Source organism: Pelodiscus sinensis, chromosome 19 (assembly GCF_049634645.1).
Source record: "Pelodiscus sinensis isolate JC-2024 chromosome 19, ASM4963464v1, whole genome shotgun sequence".
Classification (NCBI taxonomy): Eukaryota; Metazoa; Chordata; order Testudines; family Trionychidae; genus Pelodiscus; species Pelodiscus sinensis.
The window spans coordinates 14359178-14381577 of NC_134729.1; the positions used below are offsets into that span (position 1 = coordinate 14359178).

At 47.5% G+C, this 22400-nt stretch overlaps 1 protein-coding gene across 2 annotated transcripts in view; it reads left to right on the forward strand.

Annotated features, from left to right (window-relative positions):
* The first annotated feature begins 8118 nt into the window (after positions 1-8118).
* LPAR2 (lysophosphatidic acid receptor 2) overlaps positions 8119-22400 on the forward strand; it is a 63361-nt gene continuing 49079 nt past the window's right edge. The window contains exon 1 of one of the 2 annotated variants that reach the window (XM_075902470.1): positions 8119-8158. The gene's annotated coding sequence lies outside the window, so the exon portion shown is untranslated. Of the gene's footprint in view, positions 8159-21613; positions 21926-22400 lie in introns of those variants that run through there. The other variant, XM_075902469.1, reaches the window with a different exon arrangement.

Genomic DNA, 22400 nt, shown 5'->3' on the forward strand with positions numbered 1-22400 from the left:
ACTTTAACGCAATGCCCTTCCCCTTCCACAGAGTCAGGGCCATAACCTAGAGAGGTGGAGGGTAATGTGGTGACTCTGCGGGAAGAGCCACCCCCCCCCCCATATCGGACCTGCCCTGGGTCTCACCTGAGCTGCCACTGCTGCAGCCACATGCTTTTCCGGCCAGGCACTGGGGTGCATGCGCAGAGCGGCCATTAACGGTCTGGGCATGTGGCTCTGAACATTCAATTTGCCAAACACATGCCCCCTCTCTTCCTCGTTCCCCTTTACAAAGCAAAATCCTGGACATTTTTAGTCATTTAAAAAACCCAGCCAGACAGAGATTTAAGAAGCGAAAAGGAGGACATGTCTGGGGAAAAACCTGACAGATGGTAACCCTAGCTGTGCTGCTCTGACCAAATGCGGCCTTTCTACTGCACTACTTCATGCTGAGCAGCCCTTCTGACTGCAGCATTTACCTCATTGGGATTGTTTGAGGATATTTTTAACAAATGAAATTATTCTGTTTTGCACTTTCCATTCAAGAATCCAAAAGTGGTTTTCAAAAGCAGGTCAGTCAAATTTAACCCATTTTACAGATGGGTAATTTAAGGCACACCCAAAGCTAGATCCAGGAAGATAAACCATCTCAGCAGACTCCCTAACAGTAATACAGCCTAGAATCCTGTAACAGCGTTTGAAGATTCACTCTTTCTGGGACTTGCCAGACCTGGGCTATGTCTACACTGGTGGGTTCTTGCACAAGAACATCTTGTGCATGGGTTCTTGTGCAAGAACTCTTGCGCAAGAACACATCCACATGGCCATGTGCTTTTGCACAAGAGCATCCATAGCAGTGTGGACACTCTCTTGCGAAAGAAAGCTCTGATGGCCATTTTAGCCATAGGGCTTTCTTGCACAAGAAACCCCTGCCACGTGTCCACACTGCCCTCTTGCACAAGAGCTCTTGAGCAAGGGAGCTTACACTTGGTAGAAAAGAGCATACACTTGTGCAAGAAGCCCTCTCTTCCCGCGCTTTATTGTAAATCTTTTTGCGTAAGAGCGGGTGGGCCGTGTGGACGCTCTGCGGGTCCTTGTGCAAGAACAGCCATTCTTGTGCAAGAACCCGCCAGTGGAGACACAGTCTAGGAGACAAGGTGAGCGAGGGGGTATCTTTTATCGGACTAACTTCTGTTGGTGAGAAAGGTAAGCGTCCAAGTTACACAGAGCTCGTCCTCAGGGCTGAGAGGTTCTCAGTGTTACAGTTAAAGACAAGATCGAACAGATAACACGGGCTAGTGCAGGGCTACTCCACTTTGGAAGCCCCCAGGCCTCGGCATGTGCTGTGAGTATCAGTGAGGCCCTGGGGGCTTCCAAAGTGGAGTAGCCCTGCACTAGCCAGTGTTATCTTGTCTTTAACTGTAACACTGAGTGCCTCTCTCAGCCCTGAGGAAGAGCTCTGTGTAACTTGGACGCTTACCTTTCTCACCAACAGAATTTAGTCCAATAAAAGATACCCCCTCGCTCACCTTGTCTCCGAGAGCTGCAATTTAAGTGTGGTTGCATGTACATGTAAATATATATGCAAATATATGCAAACAGCTTCTTTCACATTGATGGGCATGAATACAAAGATTAAGGAAAGACTACACAACATGCAGGCCCCATTTAAGTCAGTTCTGCTGATATTAATGAAGTTCAATATTTACCCCCATTTCCACCCATGTGACAGCACTTTTAATAGCAATGACAGTCCAGGAATTTAACTACTAAAACGCATATCAACAGAAGACCATTATATTGACTCACTGTTATGGAGCGTGTTCTCAGTGGAGGCCATGTTCAAAGAATCCCACCCGTGGGCCACGTGTTAAGCCCCAAGTAAACCCAAACTGTACCACAGACTGCAAACAAACAGGCCACGGGCTGCATGTGGAGTAGCCCTGGTCTCGTATAACACTGACAGGTGAAACTAAACCTGGGATCTCTGGAGCTCTGTGCATGAACCTCTACAGCTTAAGCTAAAAGCCAGATCCCTCTCAGCTAAGGCTGTAGAACAAACACATTCTTTCTCTTAAGTGGTCTATGGCCACTACATGGGATAGTACACCACACCCAGAAGGTGTGTGGATTACACTAGCATAACTCATCAGCATATATTCTTAATGGATCAATTAATAAACTCTTGGCCTCAGAAATATCATGTGGCAGTGAGTTCCACAAGCTACTTGGGCATTGTGTTAAAAAAGCATATGCTACTGGAGGAGCATTGTGGGGGAGGCTTTGAAATCTTTGCTTAATCAAAACAGCATGACTCCTGCCATCTAGCTATGCTCTGCTTTTCCTTCAGACAATCCAATAAGTACAGAAGTGCTGCTTGGGAGAATGTGCGCACTGTTCTTTAGTAAATTCACATTACTCACTGCTTTCTGTGGGGCTGGCATTTACTCAGTGTAATAGCTGTCTCTCCTGCCAGAGCTCCAGCACCGCCACGCCACTCACACACAGAGGGCAAATCCTTCGTATGAGGGATGGTCAGGCAAATCTTTCCTGCTTGTGCCAGGGGGCTGCTACTATGTGCTTTAGTCTGAAACATTTCAAAAGCTATTTACTCTGTGATGTTTTGGTCTCCTTTACTTGAGCTGTCCCAGTTAGCATCCATGGGGATGCAGTCGGTTCTTATTGTGATGTGTCTACTCTGATATGTTTCCTCAAACAAATGTCCCCAGGCTCATAAAATAACAGCAATAAAGAGAAATGACCCCTCAGAACACAAGAGTGGCCACACTAGTCAGACCAATGGTCCAGTTAGCTCAGTAGCCTGTCTTTGGACAGTGACTGGTACTTGATGCTTCAGAGGGAATGACCGGAACAGGATCCATGCTGTCTCCTCCAGTCCCTGTTTTGGGCATTCTGAAATGCGGGACACCTAGAGCATAGGGCTGCAGTCCGGCCCATCCTGGCTAATAACCATAGGTCAGCCAACCTCCCTGAACCACTCTTATTCTCTTTTCAACAGGGATATTTTTGACCTTCACCACAGCCCCAGCAATGAATTTTTCAGGCTGACTGTGCTTTATGTGAAGCAGGGCCAGATTAAGACCTTTAGAGGCTTAAGCACTGAAAACAATATGGTGGCCCCCCCATGTAATTCAAAATAAAAACGATACTATACCATAAAATCTTTTTTTTGGGGGTGCCCCTGCTTTGCTGGTGCCTTAAGCAGGTGCTTAGTCTGCCTATTTGGTAATCCAGCCCTGTAGTGAAGGTCTTCCCTGTGCTTATTTTAAACCTGCTGGTTCTTGTGGCTATGTGAAGGGGGAAATATCACTCCTGTAGTCACTGTCTCCACAGCAGTCATGATTTCCCTCAGGGTTGTATGAAATTAATAGAGATCACAAGCAAAGGCCTGCCAGTCCCTTGGGCTTTGGGGCAAAAATACAGTTCATCTGCATATCTTCCTTATGTCAGTGTAACCAGGAAACAAAATACAGGACTATGTAGCACTTTAAAGACTAACAAGCTGCAAATGACCCATGACTGCTGCAGTATGTGGGGGGGAGGGATGCTGCGAGGATTTGGCTTTAGTTCCATGGGGACAAATTAATCTAAATTCAAGGTTTCCATCTTAAATCATAAGCTACAAAAAAAATTCCTCCTTCCCAAATTGCCCTGCTCTGGGACTGCCAAAGCCCTTCTGACAAACAAGTGAAACACCTAAAAGGGCTGTATTTGCCTCTTCATCCCATAGTGTGAGCCTTGCAATCCCCCCCAGCATTGCTCTGCGCTAACAAACCAGCAGATTACTGCCTTAATTGCAGTCCATTTGCCAGGGCAGACAGGAAGTGGAAAGCTTTACTCAAGGCAGCCTGAAGATGCTGTGCATTCCCCTGAACTGCCTGCTGGAGGCCAAGTAATTTAAACCAGTTAGCTGTAATCACTGCCACATGCAGGCAGTTTCCCCTGTGCCCCCCTCACAGCGTGAGTCACTCCGTTTAAATATGTTGCTACAGAGAAGGGTTTTCTAATTAAACTTCACTGCCTCGCTTGCTGGGGAGCTGAGAGCGCCTGAACACAGTTGGACAGACTCCCAGACAGAAAGAGCTGGCCAGAATCTTGCTAGCTCCTCTCCTCTACCCATTCATTCCTGTCATGGGGGTAGCCATGTGCTTATATTTCAGGGTTAGGCCTCCTTGACTGGGGGGGTACTTAACTGACCCTGCCATGGGACTTTGACCCAGGTCAGGTGACTGTGTCCAAGCAACACATTTCCATCTTCCACAGCTTTCCGGTGAGTCACACTTTTATTACAGCCTGACTAGGAGGAGGGAGAGCAGGCGGCATGTAGTTCTTTGCCTTTACCACTTAGGCCCATCTGCTGCCCTGAGTTACCTCTCGCAGGACCCCAGCAGAGACTGTGAATAGCTTTTCTTTGGCTGCTGCTTTTGAACGTGAGCAATTAGAAATCTAGGCTGAGTCAGAAATCAGGCACCGTTTTCTAGCAGTGAGACTTGAGCTCTCTAGAGAACAGTCTTCCAATCTGAGGGAGGTTTTGGAAAGCCCTCCCCTCCTCCCCGGGGGTGGAGTTCTGAGTGAGGCAAGAAGATTTTTGTCTCTAGTAACCACTTAATTTTTTTAAATATATTACGTAACACAGAAATGGCAACCCACTGTCACTTGCAGGCACTATGGTCTTCTCTTCTATCCTGGACACGTCCCTCAACAAATAGAATATCAGCTACTGCGCACACTGGGTCATCTAAAACTTAGACTAGCCTAAACCTGGGTAAATGATTTCAGAGAAAACAACAAGGAGTCCAGTGGCACCTTTAAAGACTTACAAATGATAAGGGTGAGCTAATTGTGAGATATAGCTCACTTCTTCTCAGACGCTTGAAATGGAAGAACGGCTGGGATAGAGAGATGGGAGTGTAAAAGCAAGGTGGACGTGGCTCACTTCCAGCCATGATAAGGTGGTGAGAGTACCTAAAAGGGAAATTTCTTAAAGCTTATTCTATGGCAAGGCTCTCTTTACAAGGAGTCATTTCCCCTTCAGGTACTCACCTTCTCATCATGGCTGGAGATGAACCATATTCACCCTGAGTGACTCAGCACTGACGTTACACTCCCATCGCTATATCCCTCCCTTTCTTTCAAGCATCTGAGGAAGTGAGCTGTAGCTCACGATAACATTTCAGAGGGGTAGCCATGTAACACTAAAAATGAGCAGTCACAGCACTGCATATTGCTCCCAATAAACTTATTTTAAGGTACCACCAGCCTTCCTGTTTTTGCTGAAACAGACTTACACGGCCACCCCTCTGAAACAAGGCTTCAGAGAACAGACCAACCTTGAATTCATCTCATGAGAAAGTGCTTTGAGATCCACTGCTTAGAAGAGCTGGGCTTTGGGGAGTGTTGTGTTGGTTGGTTGGTTCTGTTTGTTTTTTTTCTAGGAAGGGGGATTTTCAAAGGGGTCTATGACAAGGTCTACTCCTTAAAGTATCTGCCCTCACCTGGAAAGTCTGGTTTTAACAATAGACTCGAGAACAGGACACCAGGGCTATGTCTACACTGGCGGGTTCTTGCGCAAGAGTTTCTACACAAGCACTCCTGCACAAGAACTTGTCCACATGGCCATGTGCTTTTGCGCAAGAGCATCCATGGCAGTGTGGACGCTCTCTTGTGCAAGAAAGCTCTGATGGTCATTTTAGCCATAGGGCTTTCTTGCACAAGAAACCTGTGATCTGTGTCCACACTGCCCTCTTGCGCAAGAGCTCCTGCACAAGAGGGCTTACACCTGTTAGAAAAGAGCATAGCTCCTGCGCAAGAAGCCCTCTCTTCCGACGCCGTACTGTAAATCTTCTTGTGCAAGAGCAGGCGGGCAGTGCAGACACTGTGGAAGAATGGCCATTCTTGCGCAAGAACCTGCCAGTGTAGACATTGCCATAGGGCTATATATAGACTGGCATGATTTTCCGCAAATGCTTTTAACGGAAAATTTCCATTAAAAGCATTTGCAGAAAAGAGCATCTAGATTGGCACGGACACTTTTCCGCAAAAACAATCTAGACGCGGTTTTGTGCAAGAAAGCCCCAATCGCCATTTTCGCAATTGGGGCTTTTTTGCGCAAAACAATACCGCGTTGTCTACACTGGCCCTCTTGCGCAAAAGCATTTGCACAAAAGGGCTTTTGCCCGAACGGGAGCAGCATATTATTTCCGCAGGAACACTGACAATCTTACATGAGATCGTCAGCGTTCTTGCAGAAATTCAAGCGGACAGTGTAGACAGCTGGCAAGTTTTTCCGCAAAAGCAGTTGCCTGTTTACACTGCTGCCTGTCTACACTGGCCATGTGTTATTGCGCAAGTAAACTGACGTTCTACTGTATGAAATCAGGGCTTCTTGAGCAAGAACTATGATGCTCCCACTCAGGAATAAGCCCTTTTGCGCAACTGTTTTTGCACAAGAGGCCAGTGTAGACAGGCAACATGAATTTCTTGCACAAGAAAGCCCTATGGTTAAAATGGTCATCAGAGCTTTCTTGCGCAAGAGAGCGTCTACACTGGCATGGATGCTCTTGTGCAAAAGCACATGCCAGTGTAGATGTTCTCTTGCACAATTACTTTAACGCAAGAACTCTTGCACTAAAGAGTTTTTGCGCAAGATCATGCCAGTGTAGACGTAGCCTCTGTGTTTTCAGATGCAGTTAATGTTTTATTTATTTTGTTCTTGGAAGTTGAAATGTGAGAGATCATACTAATTCACACGGGAAGCTTTGTGCCCCCAGACTTCCCATGTCTTTGGGGCCCTGTTTCCACTTCAAAGAACTGGTTCTCAAGTGTGTATTGCAGGGACTAACTCACAGTCGGGGTAAGTCTGTGAAGTGGAATTGTCTCTAGGTCTGGGCTCTCACTTCCCACTTCAAAGCAGGGGAAGGCCAAAAGGCAAGGGATTTTCTATCTACTGCGCTTGTTTCTCTGGGCCTCACTGTTTTCATGGCAGCTGCTCTCTGTGCTGATTCCTAGAGAATATATTTCCCATAGGCTGTGTCTACATTGGCATGATCTTGCGCAAAAGCAGCCGCTTTTGTGCCAAAACTTGCTGCCTATCTACACTGGCCTCGAGTTTTGGTGCAAGAACACTGACGTTCTAATGTATGAAATCAGGGCTTCTTGCACAAGAACTATGACGCTCCTGCTCAGGAAGAAGCCCTCTTGTGCAACTGTTCTTGCGCAAGAGGCCAGTGTAGCCAGGCAACATGAATTTCTTGCACAAGAAAGCCCTATGGTTAAAATGGCCATCAGAGCTTTCTTGTGCAAGAGAGCGTCTACACTGGCAAGGATGCTCTTGCGCAAAAGCACATCTCTTGCGCAAAGGCACATGCCAATGTAGACGCTCTCTTCTGGAAGAGTTCTTGCACAAGATCATGCCAATGTAGACGTAGCCATAGAGTTATTATAGATGACTGGGAGGTAAGGCCCTCGTAACCTTAACAAAGAGATGCAGATACAGAGTGACGCGGCCACCTGTCTGAGAAGGAGACTTTTATCAGCCAAAACAATGAGGCCCCGGGCACCTTAAAGACTAACAAATTTACTTGAGCATAAGCTCCTTCCCAGCCCACAAAAGCTTATGCCTAAATGAATGGGTTATTTTATCAGCCAGGCCATCAAGAAACAAACCTCTTGTTTCAAGCTTCTTTTCCACAGTCAATATTAATTCAGGATAATGCAACCACCTAATCCAGCACTTCTGAGCCTCAGCACTGCTTAATAACCCTCTTATCACAGAAAGAATGAAAAGCCAGAGGGTTTCACACTTGGCGACCTTGATTCCCAGCTGGGTGCCTCCTGGCACCATCCTGAGGAGGCAGCAATTGGTAAGAAACTGAACCCTGAGGAAACAGGAAAACTCAACTACCCATGAAAATTGTACGGTTAAATATAAGGTGAGTAGTGACCCCCAAAGAGCTGGGACTCTGTATCAGCAACCAGGAAATGCAGATGATCTCCCAGCAAACTAACCAGCACAGCTGGCCTGTAGTGGGCTTTGTGATTGGATACCTGGCCTGATTGGTAGGAAGAGTCCACAGATCAGCTTACAGTTACACCCAGTGACTGGAGCAGTGGGTGCTCTGCAAAGTCTTTGTTCCTGGCCACTAGCTGCTTGTTCCAGGTAACCTGGCTCTGATTCCTGGTGGTGGGCTCCTATTCCTGCCTACTGATTCCTGCTCTAATGGGAGGGAGGCTTTTTTTCATTTCTGCCTGGCACAGTTCTCCTTCCCTTCCTCTCCCCAAACCCTGTTACATAGTTATGGCTTGTCATGTTCAGCAAATGTTAATTAAATCCTTCAATGAAAGGAACAGTGGCTAGTAACTGTCTCAGATAAAGGTAATTGCCCATGTAAGCCCATATTGCTGGGGATAACTTCCCATGCTCCTCGGACACCCTGGCTCCCTCTCTTTATGTGTCACACTTGGAAACCTGAGTTTTCTCCCCCCTCCCTTGTACCATTGACTCTGTGCAGTAGAGGCCTGGATTAAATGCCCCCTGAATAAATAGGACTCCCTCCGTTGGTTCTAATGGGTCTAAGATCAGGCCCTAATTCTGTTTCCCCTACCCAAATGGCCAAAATCCGTCTCATTGAGACCCAGTGTAAATCTGAAGCAACTCCCAATCTATAGGGGCAGAGCCTGGGCCTGTGTCTGTATTTGACTTTGGGATCAGTGCTTTTGTGATGTACAATTTATTGAAGCTTGTTATTTTAAGCTTAATACTCCTTGAGCAGTTGGATGATGGGCCAAATCCTCCTTTCAGTTCACACGTTTCCATCTTCTGTGAACATCAATGAAAGAAGGGGCTCTCGTGCTTTTCATTTGTGGGCACCTAAAAAATGCCAAATGTGTGTGCGGACTCCCTTGGGACTCTTAGGCAGAGTCTGCGCACCCCTAGGGTGCAGGGACTCCAGGATGAAAATCACTGGACTTGGAGTCACTTACACCGAACGAATAACAGAATCCTGTAGAAACCAGAGCTAGATGAGAAGGCCCTTAACAGGGAGCATAGGCTGGGTTTTTTCAAAGAAGCCTTAGTTGCCCACTTTCATTAAATTAGGCACCTAAATCCATTAGGCTCAGTAGAAATTCCATTTTCTTGCCAGGAGCCACAGCATGAATGTTCCACTGGGGGCTTATGGCCTCCAATGGGGCCACCAGCAGGTTTCAGGGGGGCTGCCAAGAATGACTGGCATCAGACTTTGTAGGGCCCAGGGCAGAAAGCCAGAGCCCTGCTGCATAGGATTGCAGCCAGGGGCTCCAAGCCCCACCACTAGGGGTTGAAGAGGAACCCTAAGTAATAGCTTTGTGGTGCCACCCTGTAGCGTGGAACCCCGGGCACTTGTCCACCTTGCTACTCCCTCACTGCACCGCTGGCTTTTCTATGCAGTGAAACAGTTCTTGTGGCACAGCTGGGCAACATGTCAGGGGAGCGTGGGGTGCTCAGAAGGTAAAAGATTAAGAACCCCATATCTAGTAAACTTCTCCCCTCCCCCAGCAGCTGTTTATCTAACCTAGTCTTAAAACCCCCCAGACGCAGAGATTCCCCAATAACCCAGCTGTTTGTTCCGGAGCTTAATTACTCTGACAGTGAGTTTTTCCTAATGTCCAACCTAAACCTCCCTGGCTGCAATTCAAATCCATTCTTCTTTGCTTCTTGTCTTGTCTTCAGTTGTTAAGGAGAACAATCTATCACCCTCTTTTTTAAACAAAAAAACAACAAACTTTTAGGTACTTGAAGCCTGTTATCATGTCCCTCTTCAGTCTTCTAGTCTCCAGACTAAACAAACCCAGCTGTTTCAATCTGTCCTTGCAGATCCTGTTTTCTAGACCTTTAATCATGTGTGTTGCTCTCCTCTGGATTTTTCTCCAATTTGACCACATCTTTCCCAAAAAGTGATTTCCAGAACTGGACACATTACTTCAGTGCAGAGTAGAGTGGAAGAATTACCTCTTTTGTTTGTCTGCTAATACATCCTGGAATGAGGTTTGCTATTTTTGCAACTCTGTTACATAGTTGACTCTTGTTTAATATATGATCAGCATTAACCCTCCCATCCTTTTCTGCTGTACTGCTTCGTAGGCAGAACTTCCCACTTTGTGCGTGTGCCATCGATTATTCCTTCCTGAACACAACATTTTGCATTTGTACTTAGTTATTTTTATCCTATTTTATTTCAGACAGTTTCTTCAGTTTCTCAAGGTGACTTGAATCCTATGCTGCAAAGTGTTTGTACCCTCCCCTAGCTTGCTATGTCTGCAGCTTTAACACTGTCCTCGCTATGCCACTATTCAAATAATTTATGAAGATACTGAATGGAACTAGACCTCTCGTGGCACCCCAATCGTATGCCCTTCCAGTTGGACTGTGTATCTTTGATAACTACTGAGTGAAGTTTCCCAGTCAGCTGTGCACCACTACCAGAACGTCTGTATTTCTTCTCTGATCAGCATGGGTGGAGGGAATCAGAGGCAGGAGAAGGCAATGCCTTCCCAAACTCTAAGGTGTGGCCCCGCCCACACTCTGGCCACCCCCACCCCACATCATGACTATCTCTACCAATATATGCAAAATATGCAGCCATAAAGAGCACCACAAAATTTTGGGCACCAAATTCCATGGTCCCCTAGGTGCTGCATATGGGGTAGCGCTAGCTCCAGCGCCCCCTCCTACTGGCTGTGCCCAGCAGGGCCATCCCTGATGGGATGCGGGGCCTAGAACAACCCCCCCCCCCCATGCTCCACCCCTTCTCTGCCTCCATTCCACCTGCACTCCACCCTTTCCCCTAAGCCACCTCCTCAGGGGATAAAGACCAAGAAATGTGGGGAGTCCTCCTCCCCCATCTTCCTCCAAAGTAACTCCTATGGGAATGTCATGCAAAAAACATCTAACAATGAGGCATTAATGCAACATTATGGCCCAGAAGGTTTTCTTCTTGCAATAAAGGTAAACTTAGAAAATCACAGCTGAGACTGAGGGGGAGGGCAAATGGGGCATGGCAATTTACAAGGGCCAGGACAGGGGAGCCGGGCCCCTGGGCAAGGAGGGTTGGGGAGCCCAGGGGCCCAGCTCCCCTGTCCTCCTGGCTCTCCACGTTCCCAGAAGGGGTAGGGCCAAGGTAGCCAGCCCTCAGGCTTGCCCAGAGCATGCTGCACAAGTCCTCCCCTAGCTCTTAGAGCTGCCCAGGATGTGCTGCATGATGCTCTATTGGCAATTTAAAGGACTTGGGGCTCCAGGCAGTAGTGGCAATGATCAGCAGCAGCCAGGAGCCATAGATCCTTTAGAATTGCTGGTCCCTTTGCCCCTCCTTGACAGTGGGCCTGGGCTGGGGGCTCCCACCCCCAATACAGCGATCTCAGTTGGAGCACTGTGCCCTTTAAATAGCCACCGGAGCTCCGACAGTGCGTGCCCTCTGGCCTGAGCAGTGCTGAAGGGCTGTCTGGGGGAGGCTAGCCCCCAACCTCACCCCTTGCTCCTGAGGCCCCGCCCCTTCTGGGGCCCAGAGTCACGGCCCCCTGGGGTCTGGCAAGGACTCATGTCAGCCCTGGCTAAGACTTCTAAATGCTAAATTGATGGTAGATCCTCAGCTAAGATACCAACTGCAGCATCCTCTTTGTTTTGTTGTAGAGACAAAGCAGGAGTCTGGCAAGAGTGGATTCATCTCTTGTCCTGTCACCACAAAACAGAGGACCATAAAAGGCTTTATAAGACCTTTAGACCACCCAGAACCCCATTAGAATGGCAGGAACGAACACTCTTCTTCCCGGGGATACTTGATTCCAACTCCAGCTTCAAGTCTGGGAGCAACATGAAGTGGTTATTGTAGGAGCTGGTTGAATTATTTGCTGTTGAATAGCAATCCTGCTCCTATTGAAATACATGGCAAACCTCCCACTGGCTTCAAAGATACAGCATCAGGCTGAATGTGCTTTTTTCTCTTTGCAAGCCATTTACAATTTGCTCCAGACTTTCTTATTCATACTTTGCCAGGTAGTTCATGAAAACAGCTTCCAGCGCTGTGAAATTGTTTTCTGACAAATCATGATGCGCTTGATGCGTGACTGGCCCACTGAATTATGGGGTATGGCTCTGCTTCCTGAGTGCATGACTAACATGTTTGAAACTGGGGTTATGGATAACATACAGCTCACTTCCAAAATGCGTTTTGGATAAATAATTGTAATGCCCTGGTCGAGTGCATGCATTGAGGGTTTCCTTTAGCAGACCCAGTGAGGATCAGACCTGCTCATAGCTATCTGTTGCTCTTTTCACTGAACGGCTATGTTTGGACTTTTCACTTACATCCAGCAACCTTAACTGTGTCCCCTTGGCTGGCCAGCATAAATCCATCTCTAATGGTGTCTCCACTGGGCCCAGTGATGGAGTGAGGAGGATTATGATGATGTATTAATAGGCTGGATTCCATAGCACGCAAGTAAGGTTTTGGAGGCTTGTGCTGGCTAGGAGTGACTTTTATCCATGCTCATGAATGCTCTGGGTTCAGTCCTTCCTGACATCATGGTCTTGGTGACCCCAGTGACAGTTCTCTAAATAATCATTTCCCCCCAGATAATTAACTTTCAGGGTTCACAAGCATTTTTCCCCAATACCCAGCCAGTGGTCAAACCCTCTCAAGCTACAAATGCCACAGTAGCCCTGGACCTGCCAGCTTGACACATTGAACCCTTTGTATTGTTTTGCTAGCTCTAGTTTCTGCAATGAGTTGTTCTGTGTCAGCTATCTGTGCCCAACTTGGAGCTGGCATGCAGAGAAGCTGGGTGCTGCTTGGAGTTGGTCTCCCTGGGAAATGTACCAACATGCTCCAGGTTCATTTTCCCTGCAGGTGTGAAGAAAAGCTAAGGGAGAGTTCTCCCATCTCAGTGCAGCTACTGCAGAGTCAGATTCCGGGATGATGCAGTCACTTAGCCCCACCCAGCTGAGGCACTTAAAGCCTTCTGCAAATGTGAACTAAATTAACCCAACTTCCTCAAGAGACAGGGCCACGTTGGTCTCTGCAGTTTAAAGATGTCAACAATGGAGATAAAAGAAAGAAATTGGGGTTCTGAGAAGTTGTTACAATTGTAAAATGCATCAATCCAGATGCCGTAGGTGTGGGAACTAGGAGTGCAGGGCATGCTGCCCCACCCCAGACTTCTGGCCTCCCACCCGGGTTCCCAGCTGGTGACTCTGCATGCTGAGTTCCTGACTGCCACCCTGCACACCATGGACTCTGCTGCCAGCCCCAGGTGCTACGGTCCCAGTTCAACCCCTGTGCTGGGGGCCTCAGCTGTGGGTGGAGATTGGCAGGGGTAAGAGGGCTCAGCACCCCCTCTTTTAAAAATGCTCCCATGCTGTTGCCAGATACTTTCTATTTGATGTTAAACTGTATTTGACTGGTTTGAAATGAGCGTAATAAACTTCAAAAGGCTTCTTGCTGCAGCCTTGAGTTTAGCAAGTTGACCTCAGTTCACACCTGAGGTGGCTGTATATTGTCAGTGGTGGGTGAGGAGATTTGTAGCTATGGTTTGTATATGTATCCGTCTGCTATGTACATTGGACAAACATCTCAGACACTTCGCCAAAGGATTAATGCCCACAAAACAGATATCAGACAAGATCACAAAGAGAAAACAGTTTCTTGCCACTTTAACCAGGAAGGACACTCTCTAAATGACTTAGCCACCTGCATTCTGCTACAAAGACCTTTTACATCTGCACTTGAAAGGGAATCCTCTGAACTGTCATTCATGTTAAAATTCGACACTTGCCAACAAGGACTTAACAAGACTTTGAACTTTCTCACCCATTACCAAGACAGTTTCCCCAATTATCACCTGTAATACCATTAACTCACAAACATCCCACTCTCCCTACCTTTAATATCAGCAATTCAGACACTTACCTTCCTTCCTCCCCCTTCCCACCCCCCCGCATCCCCCTTCTGTTCTGCAATGTGATTTGTCCTTTTCATATTTGTTCATTTTTTTTAATTGTATCCTTTGGTATATATGGTTGTGACTACTTTCTTCCACTATTTGATCTGAGGAAGTGGGTCTGGCCCACGAAAGCTCATCATCTAATAAACCATCTTGTTAGTCTTTAAAGTGCTACATTGTCCTGCATTTTGGTTTGTATATGAGCTTGCAAACAGCTTTGGGATGTTGCAGGGTAAATGTAGTCTATTGACAGCATTATTGTTTTATTTTTGTATTGATTAGAACATTTAACAATCTGCTTGCAGACCAGAGGAGGAAGTGTGTTGGGTGGAAAGTGAGTGCTTCTCTGAATTTCATGTTGGGTCTAAAAAAACGTATCAGGAGCAGAAATGAATGATGTGGTTCCTATTCTTGTTTTTGTTTCTTTTAAGTTTTATGTTACAGTGATTTATTCCTCTTTTGTGGACACATGGAGCCAGCGGCGCTTGTAACAACAGAGAGCAGGGGCATCATTTAGCTGGATATACGAAGATCAAATGTTTTGCCAAGCCCTGCATATTTCAAGCATTAGAAGAATGTTGTTCTCACTAGACTAAATGCTCAGAGAGTGGGTGACAATCTGCTTCTGCCCTTTCATTTGCACCATGGCACAGACATGCCTGTGCTTGTTGCACACCTTAATGTACACAAGTCCAGTGCACGCAACAGAGAACACTTGGAACAAATCAGATTATATGTGCAAGTCTGTGCATTTGGATCAACTGTCTGTGGCTGGAATCCTGTCTGAGCACTGGCTGCCTTCTCTATCTTTTATTTAAAAAAAAACCGCGTGGAGCTGTAGTTCAGTTGGTGCTTAAATGGTCAAATTGAGATACTGAGCTGGGAGGGCTGAGTAATCATCAGTTTGTTGCCCTTTAAACTCATTTAAAAGACATTTAAATGTTTTGAATATAGAACAGTTCTGTATATGCAACTGGCAGACTTCCTACTCTCCAGACGTCCAGGGCCTAGTTCTAAGTAAGGCTGAGTGTTTGTCAGGGGAAAAGTCAGAGTTCTGTCGTAGCACAAAAAGGAAAAAAAATTAAAAGAAAGGAAAATGTCTTGGTCTGTTTTAATAATGTTTGTTTTTAAAGGGAAACTAAAGGGCTAAATGCTAGTGTAGTTTCTAGGAGGAGTATAAATAGGGTTGCCAGGTGTCCAGTTTTGAACCGGATAGTCTGGTATTTGAGTTTTCTGTCCGGGAAACAAATTGAAAAAATATAAATGTCCAGTATTTTCTAATTAAGTAAGTTTTATTATTATCCTGAGCAGGGCTCGACAAATAATGTAATCTACTCGCAGATTACAACCCGGAAGAGCCGGTGCAGAGTGATCTGCGCATGCGCAGAGCGCAGAACCGCACGGCTGGTGAGCGAGGCTCACCGCCACTTGGTGAGCCCTGAACATGAGTATCAGTACATAGTTGCGAATTGCCTGGCTGGTAGACACGTTCACACTGCGTGAGCACATCTTCCAGCCAGGCAGTACGCAGCTACATAGTAGAGAGGAGAGGGAGCAGGGCCGGGCAGGGACGGAATCCCTGGGGTCGGACTCACCTGTGCATCCTGCCAGGACTGTGTGCAGGACAGGCAGGATGCCTGGGATCTGCGTGCACCTGGGCCAGCCCCGCTCCCCGCTGGTTGGTTTCCCCTCCCCGTCGTCTCCTCCTGGACAGCTCCGCTCCCCGCTGGCCGGTTCCCTCCCAGCCAGGCCTGCTCCCCCCAACCCTCTCCCGACCAGCCTTGATTCCTGCTAGCTGGTCTCCTCCCCCCAATCTCCTCCTGGCCAGCCCCGCCCCTCCCGACCCCCTCCCAGCCAGCTCCGCTCCCCACCGGCCGGTTTCCCCCTCCCCTCCCCATCGCCCCCAGCCAGCCCTGCTCCCCTCCCAGCCGATCTCCCCTCCCTCCCACCAACTGAGATCAAGTGTGTCTGGTATTTTTTTGAAACCAGCTGGTAACTCTAAGTATAAAGCTAACAAATGGCACAAAAAAGAATCAGATGTGTACATATGAATGGGAGAGTCTAACAAACCAAACCCCAAAATGTCACTGGGATGGGATCTCAGTGGAGTGACTCCACGATTGAAGCTAATGCAACTCTACACATGGTAGGGATCAGAAACTGCTCCCGGGAAATCTTGTCTTGAGAGCCCAAGGCTGTTTTTCACAACCCGGATTTGGATCTGCTAGAGTAGACCCCTGTACCAAGCCTTAGGATCCAGTTACAGGATCAGGAGGACCCCAGAGGGTTGCCAGTTTGTGTTTGATGAATTTCTGGAGGTTTCATCAAATGGCTTAATCTTTAATTAAAGATGGATCTTTAATTCTTGGTGGCTCCAGGACAATCCTGGAGGGTTGGCGACCCCAGTGAGGAATGTTCATGATTTTCAAAAGGGATTGGAGTCAATGTTTGCTTCTAGGCAGGTGTGGTGAAGTCTCTCTCACACTGCAGCCAGCTGCTTTCTCTCCTGCTGGCATCACTGTAACATTTTTTAATACGTGTTAGTGAAACCTGCCACTTTGGGGAATGGATTCTGAATTCTAAGCAGTGTGGTCTAGTGGCTAGGGCATGAGTCCAACTCAGGAGATAGGGTTTTATTTCTGGCTCTGCTACAGTTCTGTTGGATGACCTGGGGTGAGTCAATTTCATCTCTCTGAGTCTGTTTCCCCACCTATAAAAGGGGGGCAGGGTAATGGCACTTTGTAACCTGATTTGAGAGCGACTGATGGAACGTGCTCTATAGGAATTCGAGATTGTTATTATGGAGCAAAGATCCTGCTGGCTTCCCTAGGAGCTTTGCCTGAGTTAGGAGGTGTAAGAAGTAACTTTGATGTAGGGGACCCTGCCATCATCCATCTCCCAGGTGCTTTGCTCGGGATAAAGCTGCAGTCTGGCTGAAGCTGCTGGGCCAGAGGCCTTTGGGAATTCATTTTGTTGTTGGTTTCCAGGCTGAAGCAGAAAGGCATGCTGCTAAAAGATGTTTGTGACTCTCCGGCCTCTCTTGCAGGAATCTGACACCAAACTGAACAGAGACCTGGGGAAATGGGTTTTCAGAGCAAATTCTTATAAAAGCAAAGGCATATAGAATCTGAGTCCCTGTAAGGGTTCCTTCCTTTCCAGCCAGTGCCAATAAAATGGGGAGCCTTCATCTTCCAGGGCTGCAGCCAAGTCCCGAGCGAAGCAGAGTCGGCCTCCCTCGGAAAGCAGCCAGAGCTAGGCTGCCCACATGCTGCTCACAGGGAGGAGACTTCCACCTTGTTTTGTTTGTATTGACAATAGTGCAAAGCGCCAGATAAAATTCTCTGCAGTTAAAAATGAGGCCAAATCCGGTTTCATAAACACAGTGACCCAACTTGAGCTCAACCTTCATGTTACTTCCCATAATATGACATCACGCAGAGACCAGGCTACCCTCTTTCTCCAAAGGGCTGCTTCTGCCTGCAAAAATGCCTGTCTCCTTCAAGGCTACTCTGTCTTTTTCCTGTGTGAATTAGGAGGAGAGATCCAGGGCCCCAGACCATCCTGTCTCCGAACAAAACAGTGTCACTAACAATCCTCTCTTCCCGGTTGTTTCTTTTAAACTGCTGCAGCACAAATGCTTTCTGCTTAGAGGGGTGGGCAATACCACAGAGGCAGGTGGTTCATGAGGCTTAGCCCCTGCACAGCCTCAGGTGGTGGCAATCACAGCTCCCGCTGGCTGCGGATTGCCATTTGTGACCTATGGCAGCAGCACGGACTGGGATGCTGCTTCCCACAACAGGTAAAAATAGCGGTGGTGGAGCTAACCCTGGTGGGCCAGATGAGGCCCACAGGCTGGTGTTTGTCCACCTCTGGCTTAGAGAGTCCCTCTAATCTTCTCCATGCATGTTCAGGTTTTTCCATCCATGTACAGAATAATTTGTATGTGCATCAGGACATGTGCGATTGTGCACCAACAGTAGAAACACAGCCTAGCTGTGGGTACTCTGCTACTCAGCCAGTTAGTATTTAAATCTCTCCTGAGCAACTACACAGGCGCACAGCTTTCTGTGAATACTGGTGCTGGAATGTCCAGGAACTATGAAATTGCTGCACATTTTAAAATCCATTCCCAGGGTGGTTACCTAAGGGAGGTCCCAAGACGCTGGCTCAGTAACCCATCTGCATTTGAGTCACCCTCGTCCAGTCCATTCTCATGCTTACTTATTCCTTGTGCTCTCAACAGATTCTCTGATGTAGTTATCTTTACCTGATTCCAGTCTGGGCTGATCATGTTCTGCTGAACTTAACTCCCCAGCCCCCCTGGAATTTTAAGCCTTGTCTACAGTGGGAATTGGTCCTGATTCTAGCCATCAAAAGCCAATCACTGATGCAGCTACAGCAGTGCAAATGCAGGCAAGGCAATTTCTAATCAATCTTGGGATTTTGTCCTGGAGTAACTACAGCAGCGGATGGCTATTGATTGCTAGAACTGAAGCAAAATTTCATTGCAGACAAGATTACAGTTGGGCATAGCATTCTTTGCCACTTCTCATCCTAAACTGTCATGTTGCGCCGTTGAATGCTGGCAGATAGTTGCTGTGTTCCACCCCAGAAGTAGCTGAATTTAAATGGAAGTGGGTGCTATTGGACTTTTGGAAGCTTTCATTTGAGCCAAGTTGTTGTTTGTAGAGAGTTGTCGGGCATGTGTGTGGGGAAGGGTCTCTTCCAGGAGATTTCCAACATTTCTAGGATTCCAGGAAAGGGGTGGCAGTGGTAGGTAACTGCAGTGTGCCATGAACAGGAACAATCCCAGCTGTGAGGCTTGAACAAAATCTTGGCTTGAAGGTTGTTTGAAAATCTGTTAAAGCAACTAGCTTTGCTTTGAAAAATACGAGAGTAATAAAAAGATACAAACTTCTGTTATTTTTGGAAATGTTTTTCCACCGGTTCTCTGTTGGACACCAGAATGTGATCACTTCTGCCGTCCACTCCGAGATTGGGTTACTGATCACTTTTGGACTGAGCAACTTTGCTGATGTAGGCTGGGGGGGCAGATGACACAACATGCTAAAAACCTTCCCTGAGCCAGTGAAACTGGAATAAGCCCTCCACCTAAAATAGTGCAATCTGTGATGTTCTTCTCGTCTCCTTGGCCTTGTCTACATGAAATTATTTTGTCCATTTTTTTTTGGCAGTGGCGCAAACAAGGATCTCAGGTGTGCTCTGCAAATGGCAGAGCCCTGAATGTATTACGACTTTCCCAGATGATGGGCAACTGGATAAAGATTTTTTCAAATGCAGCCCTTGGGAAGAAGGGTGGCCTTCAGGTTCAGATTTGGGAGGCAGGAGACCTGCCTTCTTTCCTGGGTCTGTCATAGACCTTTACTTGGGTAACTGACTGGAGTTCATCATGCCTCAGTTTCTTCAAGTGGGATTTTCAAGAGTCAGGTTCCTTTTGAAAATCCCAACACTCCCATCTTGCAAAGTGAGAGTAATATACTTCTCTTTCTCACAGGTTTCAGTGGGGTAGCCAGGTTAGTCTGTTTCAGCAAAAACAACATGGAATCCAGTGGCACCTTAAAGACTGACACTATTAGGGCAGTGATAGAAATGTAGCCGTGTTAGTCTGGGGTAGCTGAAGCAAAATGCAGGACAATGTAGCACTTTAAAGACTAACAAGATGGTTTATTAGATGATGAGCTTTCGTGGGACAGACCCACTTCCTCAGATCAAATAGTGGAAGAAAATAGTCACAACCATATATACCAAAGGATACAATTTAAAAAAATGAACACATATGAAAAGGACAAATCACATTTCAGAACAGGAGGGAGATGCGGGGGGGGGGGGGGGGGGGGAGGAAGGAAGGTAAGTGTCTGTGAATTGATGATATTAGAGGTGGGGAGAGTGGGACGTCTGTGAGCTAATGGTATTAGAGGTGATAATTGGGGAAGCTATCTTGGTAATGGGTAAGATAGTTTGCATATTTGTTCATTCCTTCCCGGAGAGTGTCGAATTTTAACATGAATGACAGTTCAGAGGATTCCCTTTCAAGTGCAGATGTAAAAGGTCTTTGTAGCAGAATGCAGGTGGTTAAGGCGTAATCTTTTGTGAGATAAAACTCACTTCCTCAGATACGTGAAGCAAAACAAAGGCAGGGATACAGAGATGGGAATTTCTATGGGAGTGCAACATTAGTGCTAATTATCTCAGGGTGGTTGTAGTTTACCTCCAACAGTGATGAGAAGGTGAAAGTACCAGAAGGGGAACTTACTTGTAATGAGAGAGCCATGCCATGTCTTTATTCAGACCCTTTTTGATGGCATCAAGTTTGCAACTGAATTCCAGGTCAGCAGGTTCAAGTTGCAGTCTGTTTTTTACTTTTTTTGCCTAAGAATGGCAATTCGCAAGTCAGTAACTGTATGTCCAGGGAGATTAAAATGCTCCCCCCTCCTGTTTTTGTGTGTTACCATTCATGTCTGATTTGTTCATTTATTCTCTGCACAGAGACAGTCCAGTTTGTTCTATGCGCATGGAGGGGCATTGCTGGCACGTGAGAGGACTACTGGGAGAGTGAGGGATCGGCATCTAAGATAGGTTAATGGTTAACTGGTACCTGGGAACAGCCCCACTCTTCATCCCTTAGGTTCCCCACCCTAATATAAGGCCTGGGGGTTGGATCCAACCCCTGAGGCTCAGGGCTTGCCCCCCTAGCATCAGGGAGCCAGTGGTGATGCTCCAGCCCTGCATCCGCAACCCCTCTGTGGGTCTGGAGCACTAGTGCCAGCTCCCAGCTGCGGAGGAGGGGGAGAGCCCCAAGCCTTGTGGGCCAGAGTCAGGCAAGCTACCACTCAGTGTGGTTGTAATTGCGGCCAATATGAGCACCAGGAGGCGGTGTCTGGGAGCAGCGGGGGACACAGCCATGTGCATCCCTGGAGAGCTGCACCAGGTAAGTGCCCCCCATTGCCCAGGCCTCCCATCCCCACCCCACTCCTGCACTCAGCATCACCCAGACCCCCCCCAGCCTCTTCCTGCACCCTACCTCTCACCTTAGCCAGCTCCTGTACTCCCTCCTGTCCAAACCCTTCACCCCTCCCTGCTCCTGCCCCCCTTCCCACCCAGACCCCACACTCTGCTCCTGCACCCTACCTCCAACCCCCAGCCGCTCCTCCACTCACCTTCCTGTCCAGACCCTCCCACACACTGAGCCCCTCATTTTTGGCCTCACCCCCGAGCTTCAGGAGGCCCATAAAACCAGGCTCTGGCATGCAAGGAGAATGGGGGGAGTGTGCTTCTGCTTCTCAGTTGGGGGCCATGTCAGTGAGGGGAGGTTGTTTATCTCACTTTTGCCTGGGCGCCGCCCCCCCCCCCCCCCAACTGATTTTTGTTCTGTGGGTTTCCAGCCCCAAAAGACCCCTCACGGCCTTATATACTCATCTGGTCTGTGTCCCAGGTGTGGCTCTTTTAGAATGAGACACTAACAAGTCATCTAAAACCAGTTGTGCTGATTAGAGTGGAACTTACAAGACCTGCTCCCACCCCTCCCCCTACCTTTCATGTAATCAGAGCTCACTTCTACAACTATCCAGGGTCTCACATTGGGATTCCAAGCTGTGATGTTTTCTCCAGAGCAGCCCATGCTCAGCATATACAGCTGTTCTTTCTCTAGCTGCTTGCTTGTGGATTTCCTCCCTTCAACTCCAGAGCCTGGCTCATCTCCATTGTCTTGGACTGGGAGAAATTTGCAATAGCTTTCGCACGCCTTTCTGACTTTTATTTTTATTGTGCTTCAGTATGCAAAGCAGGATTGCTAGCAGGGTAAATATGGCTTCTGTGAAAGGCCAATTTGGGAAGGACCAGATTAAAAAATTATTAGAAACAACAAGGCAATCACCTACGATGTACAGCTGTCTAGAAGAAAGCAGCAGATTTCCAGATGTATCTCCAACAGGTAAACACTTAGTAAAACTGGATTCTCTATGCTGTGTTGGGGCAGCGCATTTATAATTGGTAGGATTCCTGAATTTGTGCATTTGGTTAAATTCACCCAACCTCTTCCTTGGTTTTTTAAACTGTTTATGAAATGCAGCACTTACAGTGCTTTAAAGAAAGAAAACCTTTGCAGAGCCAGCATGTGTAGAATTTCATTCTGCAGACACCCCAACAGCTCTGGAAAAGCTTATCAGAAGTGCGAGGTCTCATTAGGACTCTCAAGGCAAATGATTTCCGGGGTAGCTGTTCCAGGGGAAGACACACACAGTGTGATGGGGGGCGGTCACAGACAACCCCTTGGGGTACCTCCTGGGGTGCTGACAGCCCCGAGCTGAGGTCCCTGCCCCCACCAAGAAGCAGCACAGACACTGAACCACTTCAGGTCCAAGGAGAGTGCAGTTTAGGGCTCAGCCTCCTGAGAGAGCACCCCCCAG